Here is a 20,040-nt window from a genome sequence, read left to right as displayed (position 1 = left end):
GAATTCACTTCCAATGAATTCAACAAGTACTATGAGGAACATGGCATCAAGAGGCAGCTGTCTACCCCTCGGACTCCACAACAAAATGGCCTAGTAGAGAGGAATAACTAGACTGTGGTTGAAGCAACAAGAACAATGCTGATCCAAGGAAAGGTGGCTCACACCTTTTGGAGAGAAGCGATGAGCACTGCAGTATACACAATGAATTGGGTACTTATTAAGAAAGGAAAATATAAGACTCCTTATGAGTATTGGACTGGTAAGACACCTGTGGTAAGCTACTTTAGAATGTTTGGTAGCAAATGCTATATCAAGAGGAGTGAACATTAGAGCAATTTTGATGCAAAATGTGATGAAGGAATATTCCTAGGATATTCCACCAAGAGAAAATCTCTCAAATGTTTCAACAATAGGACTCAGAGAATTGTGTAAAGCATCAATGTTAAAGTTGATGAAAACTCTGGAAAACTTGAGGAAACCGATAATAAGCAAGTAAAATATGAACCGGTAGTAACCTTTTGGGAACTGGTTGCGAATCAGCCAAGTACTAGTAATAGTGTTCCTTCACTAGTGAATGCTGATGCAGTTGAAGATGAGGATAAAGAAGAAAAGCATGAGGAATCAGTCAAGACCATTCCTCAGTATGTCAAGATGAATCATGATCCTAAGTAGATCATAGGAGATAAGGATGCAAGAATCCTTACAAGAAGAAAGGTTAGAGAAAATTCTTGTATGATCTCTGAGTTTGAGCCTAAATCATTAAAAAAGGCACATAAAGATGAGGACTGGATTAAGGAAATGGAGGAGGAACTTGACTAGATAGAGAAGAATGGTACATGGTCTTTGGTACCCAGACCAGAGCATAAAAATGTCATTGGAATCAAATGGGTTTTCAGAAACAAGCTAAATGAGGATGGCATAGTGGTAAGGAACAAAGTGAGACTAGTATGTAAAGGATATGCTCAAGAAGAAGGAGAAGACTATGGAGAAACCTTTGCTCCAGTAGCCAGATTGGAAGGAGTTTGTATGCTTCTTGCATATGCAGCTTTTAAAGGATTCAAAGTATATCAAATGGATGTAAAATCTATATTCCTAAATGGTGTACTTGAAGAGGAGGTGTATATAGAGAAACTAGATGGGTTTGCCCTATCTGAAGATAGTGACATGGTGTGTAGGCTACACAAAGCCTTGTATGGTCTAAAGCAAGCACCTAGAGCATGGTATGAATGTCTGCACTCCCATCTACTGAAGATTGGATTTGAAAGAACAAGCGAAGATAGCAATATCTACTTGAAATATGAAGGAGATTAGATCCTTATCTGTGAGGTATTTGTTGATGACATTATCTTTGGTGGAGATGACAAGATGAGTCATGAGTTTGTAGTTGAGATGAAGAAAGAGTTTGAGATGTCACTCATAGGGGAAATTAACTTCTTCATTGGATTGCAGATTCAACAGATGAGAGATGGAATCTTTATCACTTAGTCCAAATATGTCAAAGAGGTGTTGAAGACCTTTGGCATGGAAGATAGAAAACCGGTTGGTACACCGATGGTAACCGATTGTAAACTATCCAAAGGGATGACTCAGCACTAGTTGATGAGAAGGAATACCGATCAATGATTAGTAAGTTGCATTACGTAGTGCATAGCAGACTAGATATTGTATATGTAGTTGGCATCACTGCAAGGTTTCAAAAAAGTCCAAGAGAATCCCACTTGGTTGCAGTCAAGCGGATTCTTAGGTATCTGAAGGGAACTATTGATTATGGGTTGTGGTATCCATATGGCAAGGACTTCAAATTGAAAGTATTCACATATGTTGATTGGGCAGGTAATGTGGATGACCGGAAGAGCACAATCGGTGGTGCATTCTTTCTCGGTGGTAGATTGGTCTCATGGATGAGTAAGAAGCAAAGTTGTATATCTCAATCTACAGTTGAAGCAGAGTATGTTGTAGCTTTCATGGACTGCACTCAGACAATTTGGATGAAGCATGTATTAAATGGCTTCAAAGTTCTTGTATCTAAATGGGTAAGTATATTTTGTGACAATACTAGTGCGATTAACATCTCCAAGAATCTGGTTTTACATTCTAGGACCAAGCACTTTGAGCTTAAGTATCTTTTTTTGAGGGAAAAGGTTCAGAACAAAGAGATTGCACTGGAACATGTTTCCAGTAAGGACCAGTTAGCAGATATATTTACCAAGCCTCTCCCAAAGGATACATTTATGTACTTAAGAGGTGAGTTAGGGGTGCTGCCCCTTTAGGAGGTAAACTAAAGATATATACTCCACATTAGTCAAGTATTGCATAGTCAAAATTATCTTCAGGATTGATGTGATGATGGATGCTACTCCTCAGGGGGAGCAACATAATGGAACAGGAAAATTTTGTGCCTCCACTTTGGCATTATTGTCAAAGGGGGAGAAGAAGTGAAGCGAAGAAGATATCTGCAGAATTTAGAGGAGAATATGCGAAGCGGCGAGATATCTTTGTTTATTTCCATCAATGCCAAAGGGGGAGATTGTTGGCATTATGTGAACTGGTATAAGGACATTATAACATTGTATGTTGTTATTGATGTCAATATGTTGCAAATAAGAGAACCGACATGTTACCAAGAATGTTAATATGCTGCAGATTAGAGAACCAACATGTTACCAATAATCGATATATGTGAGAACTGGTATAACATTGTGAACCGATAAGTGTGCCAAAGTGATGCAGTGTGTTTGTTCAAGGTGAACCGACATGTTGATATGAGAACCGGTACATGGAAGCTTTATATGACTTCCGGGTGGTAGTCTCAGGGTTTCTGATTGATGAGTTTCAAGCTTGTGTGACTCAAATGGTGATTGTGTGTGATGAGTTAGCATTGCAACGAAGAACAGACTGGGTTGCCACGTTAGCCTTGTGCACGTGAAGGATCCTGCATGAAGGAGATTAGTCCTATCTACCTTGGGAATGTGTGAAGTCTGTAAATGGTGAAAATGCATGATGGGTTATCGCCGCCATGAAAGCGGTGGAAAATGAATGATGGAGAACATCTTGAGATTGGTTCAAGATTGTTGCATTTAATGCAATGTACTCAACAATAAGGATTGATCCATTTGAATTGCTTAACCCAACAGGTTTAGGGTTTAGGGTTTATGCTACCGACCTATCTGTTTCCTATAAGGTCAATGTTGAGTTTCTTTCTGAAGTTGTTGGCAAAAATTGTGTGTGTGTGTGCAAGTGAAGGGATATGTGATTCTTGCCAGACTAGAGGAGAGAAGTGATACCTGCAGAGTGTAAGTGTAGAAGGTGAAGAGGAGCTAAAGAAGATTTGCATTAACATTGAGTGCTATTACTAGATCATTGTAATACCTATTGACCTCTAACCACTTCAACAGTTAAAAAATCCCTTAACAGGGTAGCTTTAACCGGCTTACAGTAAATCCTTTGACAGGGTGACTCAAAACCATTGAGTTCTTGAAATCCTCTAACAAGGTAATCTTTAACAGGGTTTAACCCTTAATCGGGTATTCTAGCCATCCCTTAACCGAGTGATCCCTAACAGGATCAGTTCTTAACAGAACCTATTGTATCAGTCTTTAACCAAACAAGGCTCCTAATATAGCAGACTTCTAAAGAGTTCAAAACAGCTTGTGGGTATTCATCCCCACCGTGGTTTTTCCCAGTTGGATTTCCACATGAAAAATCTGTGTGTCATGTTTGGTATTTTTCATGTGATCATTCATTGTCTTATGCCTAATGGTAAAACATGTTGAACTAGCTGTTATTATGCTTTTGGTGATAGATTACCTGTTCATGCACTAGTGTGAAATAGAAATGAAGTATTAGAGTGTATGAAAAGATAAGTTTCAACCGGTTTATGCATGTCTTAGTTATTTTGTGTTTAGCTGGTTGTACTCTGTTTAAGATGGGTGTTATTGTTTGTTTGCCAAAGCGTAGTGTCTGTTGACAAACCGGTTTAGGAATGTGTTTTTGCTTATACTAATTCACCCCCCCTCTCAGTACCAATTTGGTATTATCCATTTCACATTGAGTTATCAGCAACATGGCTGAGAAACTAGTAGAGACTGTTGAGGTTGAGATCCCAGCCTAATCATTAGAAACAGAGAAACCTACTGAAGGAATAGATGCTGGTACAAGGTGACCGAAGGCTAAGATACCGACATAACTTATAGAGAAACCTACACAGGAAGACGTACATACTGAGATAGAGAAAATGATAGTAACTGAGACATCAAAATAGTCTGAGAAACCCTTTATAGTTGAGATGCAAACACAGACTGATCCACCAGAGGTAAACACAGGTAAAATGGTAACAACTGATGGAAGCACAGAGGTAATAAAGGCGATTGGTGAGACTTCTGGCACTTCAAGCGAATTTAGACCTACAAATGTTACATAGGTACTCTTGGACTCAATAAAAAGGATAACGGATTGCAATACTTTGGCCTACAAAGCAATTGATAACACTGTACCTATTCCTAAACTGATTGCATCTAATTGTAACATAGATCATATTAAGGATTCTTTAGGCAAATTGGACACATTGTCCGAATTTATTGTTGACAATGTAATAATGGTTGATAAAGTGAATAAGGACACAATAAATGATAGAGTTGAAAAGGAGAAGAACAAAATCTTTGATGACACCATAAAGAAGTGCACTGAACACCTGAATACATTATTACCGACACTGAACTCTACTATTTTGGAGTACAAAGAGCTATATAGGGAAGCATGCAAACCTCACCTTTCCACAGAGGACATAGAAAAGGATGTCAATAAAATACAAAAGGAAATTGATTACATAGTGGATAACTTAATTGGTTCATCTGGTCACATATCAATTTTTGAGCAAGAAATGGCAGGATTTGAAGAAAAATTGGAGAAACTTGAAAAAGAAAAGGCAAGGATAAGGTCTAATGCCAGAGAACTTAAAAATAAACTTGGTCCTAAGTTGGACAATCTTATTTCCTAGAGAATAGAAATATCTAAGGCATTACTTCAGGGAGAACGATCATCAGAAGATCACATGCATTATCTCAGCAGCACAATCCAACAAACTGAGGCATCTTTGAAGGACAACAAAAGGTTTATGTAGAGTTTGAATTTGGTTTTGGCATATATCTTTCAGATTGTAACCAACCGGTTACAGACTTTGAGGTGAATTTTTGCACTCATTTGACTATTTTTGACAACCTTTGTCATTGATGTCAAAGGGGGAGTAGTGGAGAGAAAAATACTTCTTCAGAGGAGATCATTTGCTCAGGGGGATCACACATTTTCAGAAACTTTTTGGACTTCAGTTTTTAGAACAAGTTTTTGGATTTTTCTCATGAGTGTTGCCATCAATGCTAAAGGGGGGGATTGTTGGCATTCTACACTCTTATGAGAATAGTTGATGTTGTCATTGATGGAAACCAACTGACAACCAACTAGAAAACATCTATCAACCCACTGACAGTTACCGACACCGGTAATAGACTTTTACACTCACCGACAGGCACTTCACCGACAACAAAAATAATGCATATTGGCACTCAGGCCAACATGGAATAATTTTTTTTTATTGTTTAATATTGTAATTATCTTTTGTAAATGCTGACATGGAATTTTATAAAAGACTCATATATATACAGGAGATCTTATAGGTCAATGTGTGAAGAAAGGAAGAAAGAAAGAAAGGATGATATTTGTGATATAGTTGATAGCGAAGGTTTTTGGTAATAGACTAAGCTTAAATCGGTACTGAAGCTGACATAGTTGATGCTGATCTAAAGCAGTACATTGTATTGGATTTTGATAATCCTTTTTGTAAGTCAGTGTGACTTATATTTTGTGATTGAGCAATGAGCTCTAGGCTACTAGCTTTCCTGCATGTGCAGGCCCCTCATTGTAAGTAATATTTATTCATTGATCAGTGAGTGAATATTGTGGGTCACAAATCCCACTGAGGTTTTTCTCACACTGAGTTTCCTCATTAAATATCTTGTGTTATGGTGTGTTATCTATGCTGTCTATGTTATTCTTATTTACCGGTACACTGTTTTGGGATACAAAGTTCTTAATAAGTTTAAATATTCTGCTAACCGGTTAGACACTGATTCACCCCCCTTCTTAGTGTCTTTGGGACTGTCATTGATTCTAAAACTATCAATGTACTATGGAATTATGGAATGATCTTATTGTAATATCTTTTAGGTGGCTGACCTAATTTGTTTAGGCCTTAGGGTTTGTATAAATAAGAGGTAGAAACTCTTTGTAGAGTATCATGGCTATGGAAAAGGTCTTGGTCAATGAATGTAATGTGTGAATATTGTAATATCATTCAAGAATAGGAGTTGGTCAATCATTTGTGATCGAATTGGATTCAAAAGAGGATTTAGTCTTCCGGCATTGAGCTTAACTAAGACTATAATTGGGCATGGTAGGTGCTATTTCTTGCATTTCACTTTATTGGATTGTTGTCCATTTATCTTGAGATGGTTGTAGCCTCTTTGTAGTCAGTGAGACTCTTTTGTAATGAGCAGTACACTCTAGGAAATGTGTCTTCTTGCATGTACAATCCCCTCATTGTATCACATACTTACTGTAGAAGTATCATCTGACTATTGGTAGGATTCCCATCATGGTTTTCCCCTTTTCGGGTTTTCCACATACAAATCATCATGTTCTGTGGTATGGTTTCTTTGCATTCATTATCTATTTAATTGTTAAGTTGTATTATTTACTAGTGTTGGCATATGTGCAGAGTTTTATGACATGATGATATTGTATGTTGTCATTGATGTCAATATGCTAAAGTATGAACCGGTATATTGAAGTAAGAAAACTGGAAAGAGAACTGGTATGATGGTATGAAGTGAACCAGTATGATGATGTGAACCAGTATATGCAAAAAGGTGAACCGGTATGTTGGATTGTGAACTGGTATTTGCAAAGTTTGTATCAAGGTTTCATTTGATATGACTACCAGTTGGTAGTCTCAGCTTCAAGGTTTCCGGTTGATGCATTTCTGATGAATAAATGATGAAGAGTTAGTACCAAACCGGTACTGAGAGGGGGGGAGAATTAGTACAGGAAAAACACTTTTCCTTAAATCAGTTTGACTAAAAAGCTCTGCACTTGATTGCCAAGCAATAACACCAGTCGAAACCAAATTACTGTCAGTTAAACACGGTAAGAATGTGAAAGACATAAACCGGTAACTCTTAAATTTTGACACAATATAACATCTTATTTCCACTTCACCCATATGCATACACTAGTGATACATCAACATAAATGTAAAGACTTACTGGTTCAACATGCTTTACCGCTTGAAAGAAAATAATAAAGCATCACATGAAAGAGCATCACACATAACACACATATTTTTTCACTTGGAAACCCAACTGGGAAAAACCACGGTGGGGATGAATACCCACAAGCTATTCTTTGAACCCTTTTGAAGTCCGCTCTGTTAGGAGGCTAGTTCGGTTAGAGAATTTTACAATATGTTCTATTAGGAATTGATCCTGTTAGTGATCACCCGATTAAGGGATGGTTAAAATACCTAGTTAAGGGTTAAACCCTATTAAAGGTTACCTTGTTAGAGGATTTCAAAAACTCATAGATTGTGAGTCACCCTGTTAAAGGATTTATAGCAAGCTGGTTAAAGCTACCCTGTTAAGGGATTTTCCAACTATTGAGGTGGTTAGAGGTCAATAGGTATTACAATGATCTATTAATAGCACTTCAATGCCAATGCAGATCCGCTTTAGTTCCTTCCTTCTACAATCACACTCTACAGGTATCTATTCTCTTATCTGGTCTGGCAAGAATCACGTATCTCTGCACTTAGATACACACATAACATTTGCCAACAAATTCAACATGAAAAACAATATCAACCTTATAGGAAACATATAGGTCGGTAGCATAAACCCTAAAACCTAAACATTTAGGTTAAGCAATACAGTCAGTTCAATCCTAACCATTGAACATATTGCATTGATTATAATAGTCTTGAACAGATCTCAAGACGTTCTTCATCATTCATTCTTCACCACTTCTTGGAGGCTAATAACCCATCATGCATTCTCCACCATTTATAGAGACTATGCACATTCCTAAGGTAGATAGGATCAATCTCCTTCATGCAAGATCCTTCAGGTGCACAAGGCTAGTGTGGCAACACAATCAGTTCTTCATTACAATGCTAACTCATCACACAATGTCATCAATTGAATCGCATAGGCTTGGAACACTTCAACCAGAAACCCTGAAGCTAAGACTACTAACCGGTAGTCATACCATATGAAACCTTGATACAAAACATTTCATATACCGGTTCACATTCCAACATACCGGTTCACTTGGATAGACATACCACTTCACTTTTTCACATATACCGGTTCACTACATCATACCGATTCTTTTGTAAGTTGCTTACTTCAATATACCAGTTCACTCTTCAGCATATTGACATCAATGACAACATATAATATCATCATGTCATCATACTCTGCACATATGCCAACTATCTCCCCCTTTGGCATTGATGGCAATATACAAAGATATATTTTTTCTTCAGCTTCACATCTTCTCCCCAATATTGCAGATATCTTCTCTGATTTACATCTTCTCCCCCTTTGACAACAATGCCAAAGTGGAGGCACAAACAAATATGTCCCACTATGTTGCTCCCCCTAAGGAGTATCATCCTTTCACACACCAATCCTGAAAAACATATATCAATGTAAGCCCTGACTGATGTGGAGCACACACTTTTATTTCACCTCTTGAAGGGGAAACACCCCTAATTCACTTCTCAAATAGGTAAAGGTAGCCTTCAGTAGAGGCTTGGTGAATATGTCTATTAACTTCTCCTTACTAGAAACATGTTCCTGTAGCGTAGAAATTAGGATTCATCACAAGACAAGTAGATCAATCAAAACACTACATGGATAGCTCAATCATAGGAAAACTCAATGCAAATGAACCTAATTTAATGCACATTCAATAGAGGTATAAAAATGAAGCATTCAAAAGAAAACATTATGCAAACCAGATTCAAGATTGAATACTCCTTCCATGCGGCTCCATTGTTGTTCTTTCCTCTTCAATAGTTTTGTGGATCTCACCTACAAGTGCTCTCACAATTGAAAGCAAAAAGCTCAAGAGTACTAGAACAAAAATTCAGTAGTTTGTTAGCAATTTAGAATTCATGAAGTGATTGAAGGGGTTGATTGAAGAAAAATTATCCAATTTATAGAGAAATTGGAGAAGTGACAAGATTGGCATGATGCAATTCAAATGGAAATTGCAAATCAATATGTTAATTATGACAAATTATGCAAATTATGCACTTTCCATGCACAATTTTGATTGATTTATTATGACACATTTCATGTCAAAATTGATTGATTAATCAATTATGACAATTTCATGACAAATTGAAATGCCACTCCCATAGAATTAGGAAATTGAAATTGATGACCAATTAGGAAATTGGAATTAGAAATTGATGAAAAATAGGATTTAGTGAATTAGTGAATTAATTAATAATTTTTCATTTATTAATCAATTCACAAAGAGGAATAATTAGCCAATTAAATAAAGATTTAATTGTAATAAGAAGACTTAGGATTAATAAATAATTTAGTAATCCTAGAGGAAGAAATGGCAAATTAGGTTAAATGACCAAATCATAAAACCCTAGAAGACGAATTAGAAATGCGAAGATGACAATTAGGTCTTGATTAGAGATAATTAATGTCATGATTTGATTTTGATAAATGACCAATACGACAAAATGATTTGATTTGAGAAAATGCGCCAATTGACAAGGAACAATGACAAATTGATCCAAATTGACATAATTGAGATAGACAATGATCGATGACAAAATGATTGCCAAATGACAAGATTGATAACGACCACGATCAATGACAAATTGATCGCAAAATGACAAGATTGCACATGACAGCGATTGATGACAAGATTGAAGAATTGATGATAAATCGACAAGATTGAAAAGAGGACAAAACCCTAATTAGGATTGACGATGTCCAAAATGATAAGATTGATGATAAGATTGATAAGATTGCTAGGAGGACAAAACCCTAATTAGGATTGACGATGTCCAAAATGATGACAAATAAATACACACATTGATGCGACAGGATAAAATTGATCAAAATCATGACTAGATAATGTTGTCGAGAAGACCAAATTTGAGGATGAGATGATTGAATAATGTAGAAGAATGACTCGATGTTCACAAATGATAAAGACCAAGTGCGTGACATAGGAGAAATGTTAATGCGATGCAAAAACCTAAAATGAGGCAATGCGCAAATGTTAAAGTATGACCTCGCAAGCGTTGACCATTTTTGGGTGTCTACAGTTCCAATACAATCTCTTTGTTTTGAACCTTTTCCCTCAAGAAATGATACTTCATCTCAAAGTGATTGGTTCTAGAATGTAAAACCGGATTCTTGGAGATGTTAATCGTACTTGTGTTGTCACAAAGTATACTTACCAGTTCAGATATAGGAACATTGAATCCATTTAATAAATGCTTCATCCAGAATGTCTGGGTGCAGTTCATAAATGCTGCAACATACTCCGCTTCTACTACAGACTGATAGATATACCTCTGCTTCTTACTCATCCATGAGACTAGTCTACCACCAAGAAAGAATGCACCACCAGTTGTGCTCTTCCAGTCATCCACATTATCAGCCCAGTCAGCATCTATAAACACTTTCAGGTTGAAATCATTACTATATGGATACCATAATCCATAGTCAATAGTTCCCTTCAGATATCTCAGAATCTGCTTGACTGCTACCAAGTGGGATTCTCTTGGGCTTTTCTGGAACCGTGTAGTAATGCCCACTGCATGTGCAATGTCTGGTCTACTATGTACTACATAGTGCAATTTACCAATCATTGATCGGTATTCTTTCTCATTTACCAACACCAAGTCATCCTCCTTTGATAGTTTACAACCGGTCACTATCGGTGTATGAACCGATTTGCTATCTTCCATGCCAAAAGTCTTCAACACTTCTTTGACATACTTGGACTGAGTGATAAAGATTCCATCTTTCATTTGTTTAATCTATAGTCCAATGAAGAACTTAATCTCCCCTATAAGTGACATCTCAAACTCCTTTTTCATCTCATCTACAAAATCATGACTCATCTTGTCATCTCCTCCAAAGATTATGCCATCAACAAATACCTCATAGATTAGAATCTGATCTCCTTCTAACTTCAGATAGATATTGCTATCTTCACTTGTTCTCTCAAATCCAATCTTCACAAGATGGGAGTGTAAGTGTTCATACCATGCTCTAGGTGCCTACTTTAGTCCATACAAGGCCTTATGCAGCCTACACACCATGTCACTATCTTCTTATAGGGAAAACCCATTTGGTTGCTCTATATACACCTCCTCTTCTAGTATTCTATCCAGGAATGTAGATTTTACATCCATTTGATATACTTTGAATCCCTTGAATGTTGCATATGCAAGAAGCATATGAACTCCTTCCAATCTGGCTACAGGAGAAAAGGTTTCTCCATAGTCTTCTCCTTCTTCTTGAGCATATCCTTTGCACACCAATTTGGATTTGTTTCTTACCACAGTGCCATCTTCATTTAGTTTATTTCTAAAAACCCATTTGGTGCCTATGATATTTTTATGCTCAGCTCTGGGTACCAAAGACCATGTACCATTCTTTTCTATCTGGTCAAGTTCCTCTTCCATTGCCTTGATCCAGTCTTCATCTTTATGTACCTCTTTGAATGTTTCAGGGTCAAATTAAGAGATCATGCAAGAGTTTTCTCTAACCTTTCTTCTTGTAATAATTCCCGCATCCTTGTCTCCTATGATCTGCTTTGGATCATGATTCAACTTTCATACCTAGGAATGATCTTAGTTGTTTCCTCTTGCTTTTCTTCTTCATCCTCATCTTCATCAGCATCAACATCTACTGGTGTAGGAGCACTGTTACTGGTGCTAGGCTGTTTTGAAACCGATTCCTAGAAGGTTACTACCAGTTCATCTCCTTCTTCCTCACTGCTGGTTTCTTCACATTTCTCAGAGGTTTCATCAATTCTAACATTGATGTTTTCAACAATTCTCTAAGTCCTATTATTGAAACATTTGAGAGCTTTGTTCTTTGTGGAATACCCTAGGAATATTCCCTCATCACATTTAGCATTAAACATGCTTTGATGTTCACTCCTCTTATAAAATTTGCTACCAAACACTCTAAAGTAGCTTACCACTGGTGTCTTACCGGTCCAATACTTATAAGGTGTTTTATCCTTACCCTTTTTGATGAGTACCCGATTCATTATGTGGACTACAATGCTCACCACTTCTCTCCAAAAGGTGTGAGCAACCTTCCCTTGGATCAACATAGTTTTGGCTACTTCAACCATAGTCCGGTTGATTCTCTCTGCTAGGCCTTTCTGCTATGGAGTCTGGGAGGTAGATAGTTGCCTCTTGATTCCATTCTCTTCATAGTACTTGTTGAATTCACCGTAAGTGAATTCTCCTCCTTGATCAGTTCTTAAGCACTTAATTCTCTTACCACTTTCTTTTTCAACCAATTCTCTAAAGGATTTGAAATTTCCAAAAGCTTCAAATTTATCTTTCAAGAATGTGACCCACATCATTCTTGAGAAATCATCAGTAAGAATCATAAAATACCTATCTCCCTGCACACTCCTAGCTTTCATAGGACCACACAAATCAGTATGCACAAGATCAAGTAAATTGTCTTAAGTGAAAGATTTACCTTTGAAGGTTGAGGAAGACATTTTCCCCAGTTGACATTCTTTGCACAAAGGATTTTTTGGTTTTCTCAGCACAGGCAATCCTCTAACTACCTTTATCTTACTGGCCTTCACAATATTATCAAAGTTTACATGGCAGTCTCCTATGCCATATCCAGCTATCATCAAACTTAGCCATTAGACATGTATTGACATTAGCATTCAACTGAAATAGGTTACCTTTGGTCTACATACTGGTGGCCATTAGTTCACCACTCTTACCTTTTATTTTACACATCCATCTTTGAATTCCAGAGTGAGTCCATTATCATTTAGCTGGGCAACACCCAAAAGGTTGTATCTGAGATCTTCTACCCAATACACATTATCAACACTGCTTTTTCCTTTCAGAGAGATGGACCCTTTGCCTTTTACCATACATGGTGCATCATTACCAAAATGAACCACACCACCATCATACTCTTCCAGAGATAGAAACTTACTCCGGTCACAAGTCATATGGTGAGAATATCCACTATCAATAATCCACTCATTGGAATTATCAAAAAGGGAGACAAGAGCCTTCTTATCTAACACATCTTCCTTTACTACTACAAACACAATATCTTCACTTTCTTGATCTTCTGATTCCTCATCAGTGACACCTTCATCAACTGCTACAAAATATTTTCTTCAGTTTCCTCCTTTGAACTTCTTGAACTTTTCCGGTTTGTCCTTATTATCACCATTAGGACAGTTTACAAAAATATGTCCTATCTGGTTACAAGAAAAACATTTCAAAGGGAGCTTACCTCTGTATTTAGTAGTTCCCTTAGGAAGTCTCTTAGCAAGAAGAGCTTCAAATTCCGTTAGGATCTCCTCATCATCCATTTCTCTGCTTTGTCTTATTTCACCACTGGTACTAGTTTCTTTGCCTTTTTTAGATGGTGCTACATATGTTCTGAAAGCTGATTCAGTCTTCTGAATATTACCATTATAATTATTTATCTCATAAGCTATTAACTTTGCAATGATGGAGTCCAGGGATACCTTTGTCTTGTCTATAGACGTCAACTCCTGAATAGCAGCAACCCTTATTGCATAGACTGGTAATAAGGATCTCAAAACTTTGCTAACAACATTGGAATCTTCCATTTTACCACCTGCACTCTTGATATCTCCAACAACAGTTTTGATTCTTATTCCATATTTTTGAATGGTCTCTCCTTCAACCATTTGCATGTCTTCAAACTTTCCCCTAAGGCTTTCTTCCTTATCTTGTTTCACATGCTCATCACCACCATAGATATTCTCATTGGCATCCCATACTTCTTTGGGATTCTCTTTATCCTGAAAATCAATAAACTTAATGTCAGATAAATTGCTGATTAGGGCTTCCATGACTTGCCCATTCTCCTAAATCTCTCTCTTTTGATCATCAGTGAGAGTACTAGTAGGGATAACATAAGCATTCTCAACAGCTCCAATGTTGAGCACCCATACTTTTGATGTATATCTTCATTCTGTCCTTCCATATTTTAAAGTTATCTATTGAACTTTGGACCTTCCCTCTTCATCATTAGAGTAGGATCTTTACCTCAATTGGTTAAGCTAACAGCATAGAGGACCTAGAAGATGCTTTGATACCAATTGATGAATAAATGATGAACAGTTAGTACCGAACCGGTACTAAGAGGGGGGGGTGTTATCACTGTTTAGAAAATTAGGTATTCTTGTCCCATAATTCGCAAAGATGTGTTTGGCATAGCCTTGTTGCCTTTGTGTTTTGAGTCAAAGAGGGTTTAAGGTTTTGGAAAAATTTAAGGGTCAAAGATGTGTTTGGCATAGCCTTGTTGCCTTTGTGTTTTGTCTGTACATAATAGGTTTGTTTATGCTTGTTGTTTTTGGGCTTGTGTTTTAGTCTATTCTCCAGAGTTTTTGAATTCTTATGTTGATCTCGCAATCAACCATCCCTAGTTAGAGCTGTTGTTATCACTGTTTAGAAAATTGGGTATTCTTGTCCCATAATTGGCTAAGAATTTGCAAAGATGTGTTTGGCATAGCCTTTTTGCCTATGTATTTTAAGTCAAAGAGGGTTTAAGGTTTTGGAAAAATTTAACCCTTTATATATTTTAAAAACCCTTGCATTCCTGTCTTGCATTAATTTTTCCACTTAAGTGGAAGGGTCTCTCCATCATGTAGGTGTTCCCCCCTTTAGGTTCTCCCTAGGTAGGTTTTAAATGATTCTTAATTTTTATGCCTTTTCCTATGTCTTGTTTGTAACCTTTGTCGGGCTTCTTAATAATCATGCAAGTCAAAGTTGATCCTACGGTGTGCGTTGGTTCACAAAGAAGAGATGCCCATGGTTTACCATATGCAAAGCAATGAAAAGGGTAAGTGGGCCCAACCAAAGGATTGTTAGTCAGGTCAAAGGAATGCATCTTGTATTGAATCCAATGGCTTGGGTTGCTTCGATAGCCCAAGATACTTGTGATTTACCCTCTGCAAAATAGAAAAAGAGTTGGCGGGTCCCAGAGATAAGTGGTTCCTTTGGTTAAAGGACAATCAATGTGGAATTGATCCAATGGTGCACGTAGATTCATGACCGAAAGATATCCGTGTTTTACCTTTCACGAAGTAGCGAAAAAGTGGAGGGCCCAGGCAAGGTGGTCATGAAAAGGTTAATAGGTGAGCAGTTTCCAAAGATCTAACAATTGTCATTGCTTCATGAAGAAGAGTTGCCAAAGGTTTAGTGTTCGTGAAGTGGATAAAAGGTTGGTGGGCCCAAAGGATAAGCGGGTCATGGTTTTAAAGACTGATCAACTTGTAGTTGATCGGACGGCTCGTGTGGATTTGCAACCTCAAATAAAATGAAGATTGCCATTCACGAAGTAGTGAAGTGATGTGACCATCACTCAGTGGATGACATGGTAGGACAAATGGGTTGCTCTGTTGAGAGAAGTGGTGACTTGTCAAATGCGCGTGGCTCCAAAGGATTGTTGAGGGCCCACTTTGGTTTAACCGACGGTTGTATTAAAAAATGGTAAAGTAAAACACGTAGAGGCCCTAGAATGGAGCCCAATGGAGTTATCTGAGCAAATAGCTGATTGACACGTAAGATTCATTTGCCAGTGATGAAGAAAATCATGTCGTTTCCAAGCCAAGGGCCCACTTTAAGGTTTGAGTCCATTAAATGGTGTACATCTTGAGATGGATCCAACGATGGGCATTGTTTCACTGGGCAAAGATGCCCAAAGTTTATCTTTCATGAAATAGAAAAAACCGCTAGTGATGATGGTTGTGTGCAGTTAGGAAAAAAGATTGGCGATCACTATGGGTGGTAAAGATCGGGCAAGTGGAAAATGATTGGACAACCAACATGGTTTCACACAATTGAAGTGCTGAATGTTTACCTTTCACAAAGTAGCAAAAGGAAGGTGGGGCCTGTCACTAATTCAGTAGGACCAGAAGAAGTAAAGGCAGTGCAAGTTTCCAAGGATTTGACGAACGTCGTTTCTTCGCAAAGGAAAGGTGCGAGGGTTTTAAACTCTGCGAAATGACAAAATAACAAAATAGGGAAATACTCAGAAAACTTGTGATCCGTTGGAGCCCATTTTTTGAATTTGATTTGCAAGTTCAATTCGGAATTGATAGCTGAAGCATGCGGGGTTAATATCTTAAGTCAATGCTAAGCTGTCGTATTAAGATGAGTTTGTTGCAGGGGAGGTGGTGCAAAGCGAATTTCTTCAAGACAGTAACAGGTTTTTTATGTCTTACTTGCTAATTACAGTTTGATAATCAGGTTTTCTGTATGCTTGCTTTATCAGAGTTTGGTTTGAATCTAAATTGATATAATTACATTTACGGGATGGAACCAAGAAGGGATTTCATAGGGAAGGTAAATTATCAAGATAGAAATATATGTGATGACATCCTGGAACAATTGATTATGTCTACGAATAATGCAGCCAAAATCAAAGAATTGGTTCCTAGAGCCCCCCGTCTAAGGATTGGAGATGGTTTGTATGAAAAAGGTAGATGGTTAAGGGATTCACAAATAGGGATTTGAGGGTTGGGTCTTTTTAAGGTGGGGTTCAGTCAGAGACATGCTAGTTCCCCAATGAATAACATATGGGAACTAGACGTGGGGAGGCTCATAGTCCTTGGGGTTTTTATGGATGTAGATTTACTAACCCAAATCACACACAATTATGATCCTGTTGCTAGATGTGTGAGGAATGTCAATAGAGGAGCCCTAATAGAAATCAATGGTGATGAATTAAGGAATGTTTTTAAGCTCAGTGAGGCATCAAATTTATTAGAGCTTTCTGATTTTGAAACATTGGCCTAGTTTTATGATGTGCAAAAAGATCACCATAGGAGCAGCCCTTTGAAGGAGTTTTTCATTAAAATAGGAGGGTTAACTATAGTGGGCCCTAGCTCCATGAAACTCTTCTTCCTAAATTTGTTCACTTTAAGGGAAAAAGGCATGTATTGGTCAAATCCTTGGAGAAGATGTTGAAACAACCATGCCAACCCATTATATGTTAATGATGGCACAAATATTGAACCCTTCTCTAGCAGTAACATTTTATTATGCACCTTACCTCACTGATGCAATTCATACAGGCCTGGTAGGGATAAAAAATGGTAAAGTGGATAGACCTTTTGGATGGTATTCTCTTCTAATGCACATATTTTTGTTCAAAGGAGTTGATTATTTTGCTAAAGAAATGGATTTGGTCAGACAAAAGGAAGGTGAGGAGATGTATGTGTAATTGTGGAGCATAATTTTGTCTTGGGATAGAGAGGATGCCAGTTATTTGAAGTTTGATAGATTCTTTGCATCTAGGCTTAGGATTCTTCTATGCCCACAGAACCCTAGGATCCCAAAGGCTCTTTTGGATTTCCTCAGGCCTAAGGAGTTTTCTGAAGGTATTAAGATTTCTCATAATTGGGGTGATATGTATTTGTACCCTGTCTATATAGTTTTCAGAGTTTATGGTTTCAGAGGTACTCCATTCTTATTGCCTTATCAAGTGCCATTGAAGATAGGAATTGCAGAGATCTTAAGGCAAATTGGAGGCGTGCAAGAGGCAGAGTTGACAAATAGGGGTAAAGGGACTATTTTCCCAACTATTACCATGGCCCATCAATTCTTAATCACTAAAGGTGGTTGGAAATTCTTTGATGACTTTTTTCAACCATATAGGTTGTCTACTGCAGTAACCAGGTTTGCTGACCCTAAGGACTTTTTCAACGGCATGTTTAGGAAGAGAGCAGTATGCAAAGGTAGGCCACACCAATTTCATTTCCTTGAGGACCTAATTAGAAATGAATTTAGTTTGGATTAGCAAGAACTGAGGAAAGAAAAATGGGTGGCATACAAAAAGGGTTTGGATTTCATTCATCAATTTGATAGTAGTTATGACCCTCTATCTAGCTTTAATCCCTTTGAGGAAAAGGTAAAATTCTTAATTCTTTATTCTGAAGATTTAATGCAAACTCTAAAAGAAAAGAGGGAGGTTATGATAAGAGATAACCCTGACAAGGCTAAGTTAGTTCTAGCTAAGCCTTCTTTTTCTAAAGCCATCCCTCCCAGTGATTATGTGATGCATAAAAAATCAAGATATAGTGTATTGATGTCGGTAAGAGGTGAGCCCTCCACTTCAAGAGGGAAGAGAACAATTGAAGATGTCATTGGCATCCAAGAATCCCCTAAAAGGAAAAGGGTGGGGAAAGAAGTGCAGATAGATGAAACTCTATATTCTCCATCTCAATCCCCTATCCACCTAGGAGATGAACAAGTAGTAGCAGAACAATTCTTGCAATTAGGAAGCCTTGGAGAGATTGCTTACACCTATGAAGAGACACAAGAGGGAATGCCAGAAGATCCATCTAGTGCCAAGATGAACTTAACTGAAAATGAATTCAAAGGGAAAGAGATAGACCCAACTATCAAGCAAGCTAGTGAAGAGTTCCTAGCTGACAACAATTTTTTCACAATAGGGGCCTTCATGCAATTTGTATGGAAACAAAACATTGAACATTTCAAGGCAAGGTGTGAAAAGAGAATGAGTGAGAAGCCTCATAAAGATACAACCTTAGTGGAGGAAGAAGTAAAAAAAGAAATGATGACTGAATTCAAAGCCATCACTCCTGAAGCTGGAAGAGAAATGGTGTCAAAGGTTGGTGTTCTACTCCTCCCTGAATGGGATATAGCAGATGCCTTGGTACTTGAAGCAGTCAGGAAAGAGACCAAGCCTATGGAGGGAGTGACATTCAACAAAGATAATGTTGTTCTGGTCATGTGGTCCCTAAAGAGGGATGAAAGTAGAAGGAAGGATACCTCAGGATCTAATTTTGTAGGAGGCATGATAGTAAATAGAGTTTAGGATACAGGGGTGGTAGAGGCTGCTAGCACAATCTTAAACACTACATAATTTAGTGTAGGAGTGGCATAAAAGGAGGCAAAGGAAAAAGCTAATCTCCAGTTGAAATTAGAGACAATCTTGAAGGCTTATAATGAGGCCAAAGAAGGAATAGCTAACCAAGATAACATCATTTCTGAATTGAAGTGTCAATTGGAAGGGCAGTACCATCATGGTGAGTCCTCTACTCTAATGATAGCTTCTTCTCATACACAACCTCCATGCACTAGTCCTATCATCGAATTTCCCCCTTCTCCTATGCCTTCTGGTTTTCAACCATCTGAGACCATTGAACATGAATGGAGAAGTTAAAACAGGCTCGGGTCCTATTTTTTAATAAATATGAGGAAAAGGTAAAGGCCACAATTTTGAGCTTTGCTGACACAATAGGGTCTTCCATGGTGCACAATAGCATGAAGAAGATTTTTGATATTTGGAATGATTTGAGTGAGGACAAGGCTATTCTGGAGCCAATTTTGGATAAGTGGATGCGTAGGGAAGTGGATCAAGAACTTATGTGTGCATCCTATGATGAGGCAGGATTCAATGCCATTATTAAATCCACTTATGAAATGGAAAAAGGAATGAAAAAGTTGACAGAAGGAAGAGCTAGTATAGAGAGGAAAATCAACTTGTATAAGAAAGAATATACTGAGCACAAGTTTGAATTATTTCCTGGGGTTTTTGTTAATCCAAATCAGCTAAAAGACAAAAAAGCATGGCTTGATGAATGAGGAGCTAACATGTTTCTAAGGGTGAATGGAATCATTAATATAGATGATGCATCCCTATTTGTCAAGACAATTGAAGAAAT

Source organism: Cryptomeria japonica, chromosome 1 (assembly GCF_030272615.1).
Source record: "Cryptomeria japonica chromosome 1, Sugi_1.0, whole genome shotgun sequence".
NCBI classification, from domain to species: Eukaryota; Viridiplantae; Streptophyta; class Pinopsida; order Cupressales; family Cupressaceae; genus Cryptomeria; species Cryptomeria japonica.
Note: the sequence above shows the minus strand (reverse complement) of the source record.